This window comes from Kogia breviceps, chromosome 9, assembly GCF_026419965.1.
Source record: "Kogia breviceps isolate mKogBre1 chromosome 9, mKogBre1 haplotype 1, whole genome shotgun sequence".
NCBI lineage: Eukaryota > Metazoa > Chordata > Mammalia > Artiodactyla > Physeteridae > Kogia > Kogia breviceps.
Genome location: NC_081318.1, coordinates 39,538,671 through 39,553,651, shown reverse-complemented (window position 1 = coordinate 39,553,651; position 14,981 = coordinate 39,538,671). Strand labels below are relative to the sequence as shown.

Below are 14,981 nucleotides of genomic sequence, written 5' to 3'. Positions count from 1 at the left end.
TCCATAATAGAACAGGTGAATGACTTAATAGAAAAGGTGAATTTGATAAGAATTTCTTTCTCTTTTCATAATAACTGAAAGATGACTTACTTTTGGAGCACCATACCTTATATTCAAAATGCTGTAGGTGTTGTTACATTATCTCTTTGTATTGTTGTTAAGGAGAAATCACAAGCCAAATGTTTTTGTTGTTCTTTTTTCTCTTGTAGATGACCTTTCTTTAAAAAAAGAAAAAATATTTATTTTAGGATAAGTGTTGTATACTTTCCTAAGTTACGAATTCAAATATTTTCCTATGGTGACTGCTTTATTGTTTGTTTGTTTGTTTATTCATTATTTGACAACTCGGTGTATTTAAGTGACTGTTGTTCTTCTCTGGTTACCTCTAATGGTTTGTACTGTCCTGTATCGATTCTGGAATCACTGATTTTTTCAAAGGCCCCGGTTCCTTTTAGAAACAGATCTGAGAATTTCTGTGCTCAATGCTACTGTGGTATTTTTGTTTCTAGACTGATTAGAAGACAGAGCTAAAAGATATATACATCTATTCATTATCTATCACCTATCTCTCTTAAAATCATAAACGGTGAGCTAATGCTGATCTCTCCAATTCCAATTTAACAACCCAAAGTTCATCCAGCACATCCTCTAACCATATTAGTAACTCTCTTATCCGGTAGTGAGGAAACTGGATCCCACCAATCTCAATATGTTTATCATTTATTTCTGCCAGCCATATACAAAATGTATTTTCAGAATTGCTAACCCATACCATTGAGGAAAAAAACTCTAATTAGAGTTCAATGTATGTTTACATTGTTCCCCATCTTTAGATTGAGTATATGGACTCAAATCAGTGAGTTCAAAAGTTACTTGAGCTAGTACTCTTTTCTCTCCTTTTACTAAAGTTAAACTATCAATCTGGAATTTGTTTAGGTTCATATATTTCTGTTTGCATTCTATTGTGGATTTTTTTGGTTATTTCCTCATTTTGTTGTTTTGCTTATAGTTTTTAAGTATGTAGAATGTACTGTGGTTCCCAGCATCAAAACTACAGAATGTACGCTACAAAAAAAAGCTACTCCACCCACCAACCAGTCCACATTCACACCACTTTTGACACTAACTCACTTCATTTTCCAGTTTATCTCTTGTATTTCTTTTTCACAATAGATGACTAGATAGATGGACATTTTCTTTTTTCCCCCTTTTATTTCTTACTCAAAAGTTAGCATGATATGAAATCAGTATTGCACTTAAAAAAATTAACAGTATAACCTGGGAATCTGTCTGCATCAGATCATAGAGATCTTCCTCATTCTTAAAAATAACTGCCTAGGACTCCATTGTACCTTAGGATATTCAACCAGTATCCCAAGTATGGGCTTTTAGGTCATTTCCAATATTCTTCCAATGTAAATAATGCTTCAATGAATTATCTTGTGCAATTGTATTTTCTTATGATAGGGCTGAATCTTTAGAGAAATCCCTGTGAAAGAAATTGATGGATCAAGAGATACTTTCAAATTCTCCTCCATATAAGTTATACCATGTTACACTCCCACCAGCAATGTGTGACAGGCTCACCAGTGGAAGATATTTTCAAGTTTGTTTTTTTTAATTTTGTTTCTGTTTCCTGTTAATCTTGATGGGAAAGCACTGAAGTTTCAGTTTGGTTTTAATTTGTATTTCTCTTATTATGAGTGAAGGTGAATATACTTTCATATGTTTAAGGATGGCGTTAATATCTTTTTCTTAAAATTACGGTAATTTCATTTGCTCATTTTTCTATAGGATTTTTGTATTTTTCCCTTAAATTAAAAAAATGTGTATTGTGCATAGTATCCTATTCCTATGATATGTTGTAAATTTTTTTTGTGAAGTTATATAATACTTTTGCAAGTTTGTCTCTTAGTCTGTAATTATTTTTCTTTCCAGTGCAAAGTTATTTTTTATTATCTCAATTTAGCCAAATATTTGTTTGTCCATCTGGATTTTTAGGTCATAGTTAGAAACCTTTCCTAGTGCCAGGTTATAGAAGAATTCACCTATATTTTCTTCAGGACTTGTATGGTTTCATTTGTTACATTTAGATCTGTGTCCTATTTGGAGCATATGTTTGGATATGTTGTGATAGGGAATTTAATTTGGTCTCTTTTCCAAGTGGCTATTCTGTTGCCTCAGTACCACTTATTAAAACACTCATCTTTTCCACTGTGATTTGAAATGGCTTATCATTTACTAAATTTGCATATATATATATATATATATATATATATATATGTATGTCACTCTATGGATTCTGTTTCACTGCCCTCTCTATTCATGTATCAGTACAATACTGTATTATTTACAGAGGCTTCAAATGTCTTAATATCTGACAGGACTAGTCCTCCCCTGTCCCTCTGCATAGCTTTTATTTTTCCATTGTTTTCCCAGATATCCTTGTCTGTTTTTCTTTCTATATGAACTTTAGCATCAATTTGTCTGTCTTCTTCAAAAAGTGCTATTTCTATTGAGATTGTATAAAATGTATAAGATAAACTGGGAGAACTGACTGCTTTATGATATAGATTCATCTTATCCAAGAGTGAAGGGATAATTTTCCATTTGTTCAAGTCTACTTTTGTGCCTTTCATGAATGCCTAAAAATTTTCCTTTCACAGGTTTGATGACTTCTTATTAAAGTTGTTTCAAAGTACTTCATCTTCTTTGGTGATACTGTGATAGTTTTGCTATAATTATATATATATAGTTATATAATATATGTATATATATATAATACATATATTATATTCATATATGTATACATATATAATATATAATATGTATATTATTGTTGCTGTTTGTTTGTTTCTGCATACTTAATTCTTGATTTCTGATGTATTGTATGAATGAATTTCCTATTAAAAACAAAACTTTAATTCCTGAAATAAATTTCACATTATCATAGTGTATTGTTTTCTTGCTGTGATAGTATATATAATTTTTAAAATCAATATTTATAAATGATATTGGCCTATTAATTTCTTTTTGTGTGTGTGCTATCATAATCTCATTTTATTTTACTCATTAAAAATAAAGAGTTTCTAAATTTCCCTTCATTTTCTATCCTCTGGAACAACTTGTGTAGCATTGCAATAATCAGAATTTCCTTTTGAATCTACTTGGGCCTGATGATTTTTTTGTAGGTGGTTCATTAAAAAATTTTCTTCAGTGGGAGATGGTCTATTTGAACTTTCTATTTCTAGTGGGGTAGATTTTGACTAACAGCATATCTTCCTTTGAAATTATCCATTATATATACAATTTTCAATTTCACCTCAGACACGTCTGCGAAGTAGTGTCTTAATTAATTTCTTATATTAAAAAAATTATACCAACCATGTGTATTTTTGGCCTCTCACTTTTTGATTGATTACGTTAGATAAATGGTTTGCCGACTTTGTAATTTTTCCTTAAAAATGAACAGGATTTTTAGTTATTTTTCATATTTATTCTTTTGTATTTCTGACCTTATGAATTTCTTTCACCCAGAAAGATAAAATTTCTTAAAAAAACAGAATACAAAAAACGCCTATTCCCAACAAAACTCAAGGGCATTACCTCACTTTGGGTGAAATAGTTCTAAGCACTTCCTCTTCTTTCACATCCTGTGGTTTTTGGGAATTGGTACCTCTGAAAGGCCATAATAGATTAAAATGAGTTATGCTGTCATTTTGGCAAAAAGCATTCAGATATTGGCAATTTCATATGGTTCAAACCTTGGATGATAAAAATCTCTTTGGAACATGTGCTCTAGCTGCCCCCAGAATCAGTTTCCACACATTATTGAAAGAGTTCCCCTGTTTGGTTTGTTGTTAGATATCTTTGTTCTGTGAGTCAGAGGAGGAAGAAAGACAAAGGAGGAGGAGCAGTGTTCACTTTGATTTTTTTTCCTGAAAATCTGGGTTTTTTTTTTTTAATGTGGAAATGGGTACAACAAGAAAAAAATTATGGTTGTATTTTGAAGATTATTTTCTTATTCCAGATCCATATGCCTTAATGCAAAGTCCTCCAATATTCAATACAATATCTATTCTTTTGTACTGGATTTTTTATGATATTTGTTTTATAGTATTTTAGCAAGTTGAGAGAGGCTATATCTAGTCTATATCTCTTTGCCCAAGAAAACTGAGATTGGTGTCACCTGAAAGAAAAAAAGAAGCCCGACACTGCAATCATTTTAGTAATTGCATATCTATACCTGGCTGGTATTCACAGAGTAAGAATCATATGGAATTTTATAGAAAAAGAAAACTTTCCCCCAAATAGCTCTGGGGACTGGCATGATAAAGCTGGCTGCCTACATTGTTCAAAGAAACGAGGAAGGCCTCTATCTTCCTTTGCTATATAATAACTTATTAGTATTCTTCATGCATTTTCAACCAGGAATTTGGTAGCAAACACCTTTTTATTTGAGGCATGATCCATATTGAGGTCACTTGAGATTTTCAGAAATTCATTAGACAACTATCTCAGCACAAACTATTATTTTTATTTGTAATGCACGCATCATTGTGTTAGGAGAAAGATAGGCTTTTGTAGACATCCAGTAATGTGGCATTTACTTATTTCTTATACCATGTCATGTTTTTGAATTCTCTTAGTGTTAATACATATTGATATACAATTTACTGACACTGGAAATTAAGTTTGTTTATATGCGTTAAATTCAAACTAACAAACACCCTTCAAAGAAAAAATTGGCTGGGAGCATATAAAGAAGTCTACTAAATACAGAAGCAAATGTGTCTTGGGAATTTTATTTACCCAAAACTAGTATCAAACTAGAAATATGTTTTATAGTACATGCATATAATTATACTTTACAGCTATTTCATTTTCAGCCAGTGTTTGGGTAATGAAAATGTTTTTTGCTTTTTATGGGTCCAGAGACCCATTTTCAAAATGGAATCAACTCTTTTAAATGAAGAGTTCTTTTAAAATGAAATAGCAGAAAAGTGTAGAAATTTGGAACACAGGAAACAAACTCATAAAGTCCCATTTTATTTAGAAAGCTCTACATTTTATTTTCAATGTCTCTTTCTTTCTTCTAAATAAAAGGAAATAATTTACAATACTCAATTTAATGTAGTGTTCTAAATGGCCGAGTGTCACAGACAACACTCTACATCATAAACAAAAGTGCACAGTAATTGTCCTTGGAAGTTAGAAGTGAAATGCATCATAACAAAGCAAAATTCATTATTTTTTCCATGGGCTTGATAATGTTAATGTGTCTCAGTTGTGTTTAAACCATAAGTAAAGTACATTTCTGCTGGGTTAACTTCATTATGCTTGACTAAATGATTCAGGGAATAAAGCAGCTTAAATTTGCTTAAGCAATTTGTTTGAATTATTCAATGTAATGTAACTGTGATGATATATATTTTTAAAAATTTCAACTAAAAGTTCATTTTCACATGATAGAGAAACTACTGTTAGTATAAAACAAAAGTAAAATGAGCGAAATGAAAGCAAAAATAATAAAGGATGAAGGGAAAAAAGGATGATAATACCAGATACCGTATAAAATGTTTTCCAGATATCACACATACGTATTTTCCCTTCTCAACTTTTTGAGGATGCACATTATTCCAATCTTTTTTATACAGCCAAAACTGCTACTAACACTATGTAATGTATCCTTTCTTTGTTTTGTTGTCTCAGATAATTTTTTATGGTTTCCAGTTTTCAAATTTAATAAGTCTGCTATAAAGAAAAAACAAAAATAACTAAGGATAATATTACCACTACATATGGAAGAAAGTACTTGGAGGTTACTGCACCAAGGCATGGAACATGGCTAATTCCTCACTGTCCTGAAAGGATGAAGTCCTTGCCAATAAACTTAAAATAATGTGAACAATGTCTGAGAAATTTGGCATTAAGGTTTTCTATAGACAGGATACGAAATCTCATCCACTCAGAGCCACTAGAGTGACAGTGCGAGAATGGGTAAAAATAACCACCAATGAAACATATTATCATTATCATTAACTGTGCTTCAAATCACTGGCTTGATGATATATTGAAAAGACCTAAATCTAGTGGAAAGGTTTCATGAGGCCTCATTTTCCCATAATAATTTGGTACAGAGTTAATGAGCTCATTCTAGTCTTCTGCCTTCAATTCCCTCTTTCTGTGTGGTTTTTCCTCTAGTGGAGAAGTAGACACTCCAACACAGGTCACAGGGACTGCAGAGGGAAACATCTGCCTAATGATGGGAATTCCATTGATTTTAGAAATATAGCAATAATTAAAATGTGAAGGATAATTTCTCTTTAAATTTATATTGATATTTTTAAAACACATTTTCTTCTGAAGCCCCTAGGGATCATATTACATCGTATTATAGGTGTTACTTTTTATAAAAATGTTAAGTTTTGCTTTAATTTTTGGGTTACATAGTAAATTGTGACAGACACTATTACTCACTGAGTATAATAACCAGCTCCCTCTAAAAGGGGCTCATTAGGTAAGTGAACACTCCATGTAACCCACAGAATGAGCTTTACAGGTATCCCTCTGTGAACCAATTATACCTTCTCTGTTATAAAATGTGTGACTAAGGAAGGTGATGACTGAGTTGAATTTATCATAAATTGTATTCCACATTCTGCTGGCCTCAGGCAAACGAGGTGACTTCAAATTCTGTTTTATTCCTCTTTTATACTAATGTGAAATTAATGGTACTTCATGTAGGTATTGTGAAGTTTAGTTAAAATCTATGTAGAGTTTTATATCCAAATCTATAAAGTTATGTATGGGAGTCTTATTTGTTTATAATGCTGATATGTTATCCAAATAGGTAAGGAGAATTAGAACATTATATTGGGTGGGCCAAAAAGTGCCTTCAGTTTTTTAAGTAAAAATAAAAAGACACATTTTTCATTTTTACCAAGAACTGTATTGAATAACGTAGTCGCCCTTTTATTCCACTACCTTCTGCCATTTTTCAGGCAACTTCATAATTCCATCTTCCCAAAACTTTTTCTCTTTTTGAGCAAAGAACTGTTCCAGGTGCTTTTTACAGTCTTCCAGGGAATTGAAATTTTTTCCATTAAGAGAATTTTGTAAAGACCGAAATAAATGGAAATCCAAAGGTCCAGTGTCTGATGAATAAGGCAGATGAATCAGAACTTCCCAGCCAAGCTGTAACAGCTTTTGCCTGGTCAACAGAGAAACATGCGGTTTTGCATTATCAGATTATGCATTTTCTGTTGCCTAATTCCAGACGTTTTTCGTCGAGTGCCGCTTTCAGTTGGTCTAATTGGGAGCAGTACTTGTTGGAACTAATCGTTTGGTTTTCCAGAAGGAGCTCATAAGAGAGGACTCCCAATCCCACCATATACACAACATCACCTTCTTTGGATGAAGACCGGCCTTTGGTGTGGCTGGTGGTGGTTCATTTCACTTGCCCCGCGATCTCTTCCGTTACACGTTATTGTACAGTATCCACTTTTCATCGCCCGTCACAATTTGTTTTAAAAATGGAACATTTTCATTACATTTCAGTAGAGAATTGCATGTGGAAATATGGTCAAGAAGGTTTTGTCCGCTTAACTTACGTGGAACCCAAACATCAAATCAATTCATATAACCAAGCTGGTGCAAATGATTTTCAACGTGTGATTTGGATATTTTGAGTATGTCAGCTATCTTCTGCATGGTATAATGTTGATTGTTCTCAATTATTGTTTCGATTTAATTGCCATCAACTTCAACAGGTCTACCTGACCATGGAGCATTGTCTAGTGAGAAATCTCCAGCACGGGAATTTTGCAAACCACTTTTGACACGTTTGATCAGTCACAGCACCTTCTCCATACACTGCACAAATCTTTTTGTGTGTTTCAGCTGCGTTTTTACCTTTCTTGAAATGATAAAGCATATGCCGAAAATGTTTTTTTCCTTCCATCTTCAATATTAAAATGGCTACATAAAAATTCACCAAATTTGATGTCCTTTTTAAAATGCAGTATGACAGCTGTCACATACAATCTAACAAAACTGTTTCAAATAAAGTTAAAGACAACTAAGTGCTTCTAGAGCCGTCCTATGGAAAAAACCAAATGAACCTTTTGGCCCACCCAATATTTCACACAGGAAACTGTGGTTTTAGGGAAAATAATTTTGAACCTGAAATTGGATGTCCTGGAATTGAGTCCTTATGGTTTTATGAGTTGAGCCATGAAAACTCCTTGGACAAATTTTGAAACTTACCTGGAACTTTGATTTTTCTTTTTTAAACCTGATAAAGTTGAACTGACTACACATGGTTTCTGTAAATCACAAATGTTACAGCATTTGTAAAATAAATTATTTTGAGTGACTACTAAGATGTTGAAACACTGAGGGGCTCCCAGAGGTAAAGAATATTAAAGTCCAATCCCAGAGAGGATGGTGTGATGAGTCGTCAGGGAATCATCTATATACCCTCAGGGGAATTTATTCTATGGTAAGTAAAAAAATTAATAAACAAAAACAATAATTAAATAAAGTCAGGAAATCAAAAGAGGGAGCTCTCATGTCCTGAAACAACATCAGAATGCAACAGGAAGAAGAAAGACTCCTCTTGTTCCCTGGGAAGAACTCAGCCTATTAAAAGCCATGGCTTCTTTGTTTACTACATCCCTCCCAACTTCCTTTTCCCCTCTAAAAGCACTCTCCTTGCCTTGCTGTGCAAGGACTTGAACGTGGCTCACCATGGCAGCCGACCACACATTTCAATTGTCAAATGATCTGAAATAAATCCATCTTTGCTACAGAAATAACTGGCAGTCAATTTGTTTTAGATGAATTCAATAATCTGATTAATCAGAAAATGAGAAGGGTTAAGAATGTGGGCTAGTGTCAGAAACACAGAAATTGCCTAGATCCCTGCAACACAAAGAGCAGTCCATGAATCAGCAGCATCAGAAATAATTGGCAGCTTGTTAGAAATGCAGAATCTTAGGTCCCATCCCAGACATACTGAATCAGAATCTGCAATTTAAAAAGATGCCCAAGTGATTCACACATATATTAAACTTTAGAGGTATTGACCTTGACCTTGTGATACAGCCTAGGAATGCCTATTCTTGATATAACACCTTGAAATGAATAGTAACCAAATACATGCAGGAGGCTTAGACCAATTAAGCCTGGTAGTATTTTAGAATTTTATTCTCCCTTCTCTGATCCTTAGATCCTCCTAGTCACAAATTTTCTCAAGCACAGACCCATTTATTGTGGGTCTATAACTAGTAACCAGTATATCTAAACAAGTAAGTCACTTTAGGATTTAGGTCTTTATAAAAACAGAGATCTCAAAAAAGACCTATTGCCTGTTTTGTTGTTGTTTGTTTTGCTTTGTTTTCTATTCTATACAGGAAGACTAGCCACCTTGGTTGCTTCCTTACAACTACTCAAAAAGTCATTTAAAAGTCTCAGAGGAAGCACTGGAGATCCCTGCAAGACCAGGGCATATTTTCAGGGCATAAGAAGCTTATAAAAATAAAGATTCCAATGCCCCAAAGGCTGATTTCTCCAGGAATCTGCATTTTAAAATGAACTCTTCTTTGTTCTTTTACAGATAAATTCACTATACCTGGCTTTATTCAAACCTGTGATTTTGCCTGTTTAGGAACTGACTGAATAGACTGGCCATGAACACCTTCTTTCATTCTTTGTTATCAGAAATTTACTTCACAGTGTGCATGCATTAGGGACTAATGCTCAGGGCAATGTTTTCCATTGAGGTCCATGAACCACCTGCATGTACCTGGTACTCCTGTCAAAATTTCAGGTACCTTGGCCATACCCAACAAATGAGGATCACTGGATGGAATTGGCATTGTTTCTGTTTCCCCATGAAAGTTTAATATGCAACCAAGTCTGGAAACCACTTCTCTAGGGCATTACTTCTTAACCCTAGTTGCACATTAGAATCACCTGAGGACATTTTCAAGTATACTCTACTGTACTCCAAGCCCAGTGCTCCTGATTTACTTGGTCTGGGCAGTGGGGATGGGCATCCACCAGTATTAAATGTCCTATAGTGTTTCTAACCAGTTTTCTGGATAACATAGCCTGAAACTGGTGATCACAAAATGAGTCTCCCTACATGAAAATAATCAGGTCAACATTGGTGCTTTGCCATCCTGAGTAACAGCACTTTCTACTCCTTAAACCTTTTTCTGATGTTCACCTAGTAACTCCCTCTCTGCTCATCGAAAGCCAAATAGATTCTGTCATTATAATTGCAGATGAGTGAAGAAATGTCCATCTTCAAAATCGAAAGAGAACAATTCCCAGCTATACTCTCACATATCTTGCTTTGGGATTCATTATCCTTAGCCACTGTTCCTTGCCTTCACAGGATTGTTACTATATTTCATTTTGGAGAAATGGATCATATTCCAAGTGGAGGAAATGGTGCAGTAAGTGTAGTCTTCAGGAAAATGTCATAAGTGATTTCTTTTAATTCATGAAGCAGGTCATGAATAATAGTAGGAAGACATGAGATTCTTTTTTTTTTTTTTTTTTTTTTTTTTTGCGGTATGCGGGCCTCTCACTGTTGTGGCCTCTCCCATTGCGGAGCACAGGCTCCGGACGCGCAGGCCTAGTGGCCATGGCTCACGGGCTTAGTTGCTCCGCGGCATGTGGGATCTTCCCGGACCAGGGCACGAACCCGTGTCTCCTGCATCGGCAGGCGGATTCTCAACCGCTGCGCCACCAGGGAAGCCCCGAGATTCTTATTCTATTTCTCTCTATGTCATTTTAGCAATCATACCATGTAGCTTCTTTGTCAAAAGAAAACAGGCAGAATTATCATTGTTAACAGGTGCAGTTTGATGGCTAGCTATCATATTAAAAAGCTCTGTCTAAATCACAAAGATTATAAATAAAGTAAGGGCCCTACCAGAGGTAGATGTAAGAAGGAACTCTGTAGTTTATGTTTTTGTAAAGGAAAAAGGAAATTGGCTTCTATTTTTTTAAGTACATGTTTTAGGATAGGGTTTATAAAGAAAGACGTATATTTATGCAGGCACAATAATTTTATATAATGGATTAGACAAAAGAGATCTTAGAAATTCTCTAGCATTCGTTTACTTGTTTACACGTGAGAAGAAGACAAAGACCATTGGAGATTCTATGACCTTTTTTTACACTGTAGTTAGAAGCAGGTTCAAAACAAAAAGTCAAGTGTCCTGACTTCTAGCCAGTGTTCTTCCCACCCCCCACCTGCAACATCTCTTTTGTCTTTGAAAGGATAAATGAAATTAAGTATAGGAATTTGACATTTAGATTCATACCATGAAATCAGGATTTTTAAAGGTAGGATTGATTTTTAAGGTGCAAAAGATCACTAATGCATGAGCATTTAAATATCTAAATTAGATGTAATAATACATTTTATTGAAGATTTAAAATGGCCTGGGCTTTTAATGTTAATAGTTTTCAAACATCTCCTAATAGGTAGGCCAATTAATGCGGAATGAATACTTAGCACCATTATTTAAATAATGTGAAAGTTAAATGTGCTTCTTATCTTATTTTTTCCTTTATTCTGAGATACTGTCTAAGTGGTGGTTTGCATCTGGTAACTTTTCCTAGTCACGTGTTGCTTTTGTAGTGCAGTTTGTAAATAAAGCAGGACTTGCAGCAGGTTCAACTTAAAAAAATAAAACCTGTGGCCAACAGTATCCTGAAAGGCTGGTTAGATGGCAAGTGGATAGAAACAGGCTTGGCAAATTACCTACCCCCTCTTCTCCTAATTCCCTAATTTGTAAAATGGACTTACAACTGTTCCTTTTTCAAGAGATAATTTGTGTAAAGATTCAATATTTACATTTTTTTTTTTTTTGCGGTACGCGGGCCTCTCACTGTTGTGGCCTCTCCCGCGCTGCGGAGCACAGGCTCCGGACGCGCAGGCTCAGCGGCCATGGCTCACGGGCCAAGCCGCTCCGCGGCATGTGGGATCTTCCCGGACCGGGGCATGAACCCGCATGCCCTGCACCGGCAGATGGACTCTCAACCACTGCACCACCAGGGAAGCCCCAATATTTACATTTTAAAGATCCCATTCAAATTGCCAAGGACAACTTTTGTAGCTAATTGCTTTTGAGATGTTTTTTGAAGAAAAAAAAAGAAAGGCAGCATCTTTACTAGTCTGGGTAGAGTAGAATTAAAAAGTTCTTAATGCAAAATAATTATATAAGAGTAAGTTTTTTGTATTCCATATAAAATTTTATCAACAATAATCATTTAAATAAGTAAAACCTTGTTTGAAATAAAGACAATCTGTTTAAGGAAAGTTGAAATGCTTTCTCAAGTAAGTCTGACATGTGTGATAAATTGAATAAGAGAATTGAAAGTTTGATTCAGAATACTTACTAGCTGTGAAAGGTTGGGGAAAATTATAGACGTACGTTGACCAGATGCTTTCATAAACATAGGCCAAGACTCAAAAAGAAGGCAGTGCACTCAGAAATATAATAGTCTACAGCCAATTCATTATCCACTGAAAAGAAATAAAAATGATTACCTCACTGATCTTAGTACTAATTGCACATTTGCAGATTTAACATTTTCCCCAATAATTTGTGAGAGGCACATTTAGCTAGTGAGTAAACCTAGCTAGCTGCCTGCCCAGCAAGCGAAATGCCACGTGGCTTTTTTATTCCATATGCATTATTTCATATGCTATAATGCTTAGGTTGTGACTTTAAAACAAAACAAATTTACAAATGCTTAATTTTTTTAAAAAGCACACTCAAAAGAAATAACTGGCATTGATGTAGAGAGTAAATATTACATAAACCCAAGAGTTCTAAGAAACTCCTAGAGAGGGGCTAAATCAAGGGCTGGAGAGCCTCCTGGGGTAGGCAGTGCTGAGGGTGCAGCAGCACAGGTAGAGGCAGTGCACCAAGGGCCAGTCAGACACTGACTGGTGTGTCTTCTTCTTGTACGTGGTCACAGTGTTGCCCAGGTGGATGGCAAGCTGGCTGGTGTAGAGGAAGGCACGCTGGTAGCCGACACTGGGGCCCAGGGCCAGCAGCTTGGTTAGGGCCCACTGCACAAAGCTGAGGAGGGGCAGAGCGCTCCAGGAGGTGAACTTGCAGTTCCTCAAGTACGTGATGTACGTTTGTTGAGGTCTGGATGAGGAAGGCGTCCTTGTGCTGCAGACTCTTATGAGGACCAGGAAGGCCAGCACTCGCAGCCTCTCTTCACTCCTGCTCCACAGGACCACCGTCCTTGTGGGCAACATGAGGCACCACGGCCATCAACTACATGACTGAGCTCTGGTTAGCCTTGAGGTCCAGATGGAACTACCCTCCCTCACCCAATGGACCGCTGGATGGCTACAGCACTCAACTGCTGTCCTTCAGGGCTTTTCCAAACAATAGCTTCTGGAGGCAGCCGAAGAGAGCTCTGATGGAGAAGGTGACCAGAGCACTGAACACAGCACTGTCGATGACCTGGAATTTGCTGGCCTTGGTACCTTCCTGGTCTCCTTGGGTGGTGGCCAGGACAGCTTGGAACACTTGCACAACTTTGGCAGCATAGCTCTGGAGTAAGGGGCTGCTTTGCCTGCTGCCTACTTCCATCACTTGACCCTGGTGAGGGTCACTGGGGCAGCATCTCTCTTCACTCTGGGAACCTTGTCCTTATCCTCCTCATCTTCCTCCTCCTCACTCGCTTCTTCCTACAGGTCTGGCAAGGAGTGGAACTGCTCCTCTTTACCCTTAGAGCTGTCCAAGTGGCTAAAGTTCAGCAGGCTCTGGTCACTCTCCTGCAGGACCTTGTGGAACTCAGAATCTTTGTCCTTCAGCCGGGACAGCTGCCTCTTGTACTCAAGGGCCTGGCCTTGATACTGGCTGGTTGGGGGGGCTCCTGCCTGGCCAACCTACCTCTCTGTAGCTCTGTGCCTTTTCCGTCTCTAGTTTCACTATCTGTTTGTTTACTTGTTTACTTATCTATTGCTTATTTGCTTATTTATTAGTGATTAAACAATGAGGCTTTTGGTCAATTTGTTTTGTTTTTCTGTTGGCAGTAGTTGGTGTAAGGAGATGTTAAAAAATCAGAATTACAGACCTCAGTTTTACCTCAATTTCCATATAGTTTTCATAGTAAATGAAACATAATCACATATATTTTAAAAAATAGTTTTCATAGTTAATTGCACATGATCAGGTATATTTATAATTAATGCTTAATACATAAATGCTATGTGGATTTTATTTAATTTATTTATGTTTAACATCTTTAGCTATGTGGATTTTAAAATGTACCTACTCACAGTTATTTTATAATATTTTATTATTTCAGCAAAGGAATATGCTGCAATTTCATAGAAGTATACCAGCTGTTTGCACTGAAGGGTTTTCAGGAAGTTAAGGTGAAATGACTTTGTTTTTTCTACTATGTTATATCCCATTTCTAATAAATCAACTTTCTAAATTGTCAAAGGTGAGAGTTATGGATAATATTTCTAGTCAGGTGATAACAGAAATTGAGAAAAATATAGAAAATATTAAAAGAATGAAAGATAAAGAAGAAAGATACATAAACAACCTTTTTTTTGATATCTTGCTGTAATTCTTTTCACTCTTTTTAAAAAAACGTTATAATTAATCATTCTCTTTTTCGGACAAAATTATTGTTTCCAGTTTCTAGCTTACCCTTTGAGCAGCAAATTCTCTTTTAATTTTTAAAACATAGGTTGAAGGAAATCCTTCTAGATATGCCATAAATCCCTTTATCTTCTTGAACAGAAAATAGAAAGTGTTGTTTTACCTTTTGTTCCTAAGTCTTTATCATCACCATGAATGAATTACTACCCTGCAGCAATGCCCTCAGCAGGTACTGAAATGTGTAGACTTGCTTACCTTTCACACAAGGGGGCAATCTGTTTCTTAGAATGTTTATGTGGATGTGCTTGAGTTTGAACA

The 14,981-nt window shown here is 35.7% G+C and overlaps 1 pseudogene; it reads right to left on the bottom strand.

Annotated features, from left to right (window-relative positions):
• Positions 1 to 12,770: 12,770 nt before the first annotated feature.
• LOC131762399 (nucleolar complex protein 2 homolog pseudogene) lies at positions 12,771 to 14,780 on the bottom strand (annotated as a pseudogene).
• Positions 14,781 to 14,981: the final 201 nt, after the last annotated feature.